Source organism: Elephantulus edwardii, unplaced genomic scaffold (assembly GCF_000299155.1).
Source record: "Elephantulus edwardii isolate Elephantulus edwardi_28Jun2011 unplaced genomic scaffold, EleEdw1.0 scaffold00012, whole genome shotgun sequence".
Taxonomy (NCBI): domain Eukaryota; kingdom Metazoa; phylum Chordata; class Mammalia; order Macroscelidea; family Macroscelididae; genus Elephantulus; species Elephantulus edwardii.
The window spans coordinates 23,554,090-23,555,175 of NW_006399762.1; positions in this window are offsets into that span (position 1 = coordinate 23,554,090).

Genomic DNA, 1,086 nt, shown 5'->3' on the forward strand with positions numbered 1-1,086 from the left:
TTGAATTTGTTCTTCAGTTCTTGCAGCTTGAGAAATGCTGACCATGCTCTTCCTTTTTGGTTTTCTAAAGTCAGCTTCTTGCACACTTCATTATAGTACTTTGCTTTGTCTTCTCAAACGGCCTTTTGAAATTCCAGTTCAGCTTTTACCTCAGCATTCCTTTCCCCCCCTCCCCCTTCTTTGTGTTCCTATGTAAATTTCAGTCTCTTCCCACATCCTTTTTGGTAATTTCTCTTTCCTATCTTTGTAATGACTGCTTTCTTCCTGATATCTTTCTATATGTCTGGTTCTATCAAATCTATTTTTAATATATTTTTAAAAGTCAACTGGATACACTCAAAGTCATATTTTGGTTCTTGAGGACTTGTTTTATTTCAATTTGAAATTGCATGAGTAGTTGAAGGAATGTGCCACGGCCAGCCCTTAGTTTGGTTTTGACTACTAATAAGGTGGTTCTCAAGTCTTTTTCCAGAGATGTAGTCTATCAGGTGAAGTTCAAGTATACAACCACCATATTTTCTTAAGTATTTGCAATAAATAAATAAGCCACTGAATAAAATTCTAAATAAATAAGCCACTGTATAAAATTCTATCACTGAATCTCCAGCCTCCTTTGTCACTAAGACTGTACTTTCCAACTACCACGCCTCCTTCGTTTCCAACTTTTGCATTCCAGTCATCAATTATTATGACTTGATTGCAAATTTGATGAATTTCAGAGTGCAAAAGCTGAGAGAAATCCTTAATTTCTCCATTTTGGTCAGTGCACATATTTGAATAATGGTTGTATTAAAAGGATACAATGGTTGTAACAAACAGATTCTCACATTATTTCAAACTTTTTATGCTACTATACACTTCACAGTCTATAACTTCTATATTCCCTGGGAAGCCAAACAATTTTGAATTACTTTATTACAATATTCACTTTATTGGTCTAGAACCAAATTGTTATTGTTATGTGCCATCGAGTTGCTTGTGACTCATAGCGACCCTATGTACAACATCCCTAAACTCTGTTCTGTCTTGTGCCAATCGCACCGTCTCCGATACACCCATCCCAATTACCCCAGTCACTGAATCAAT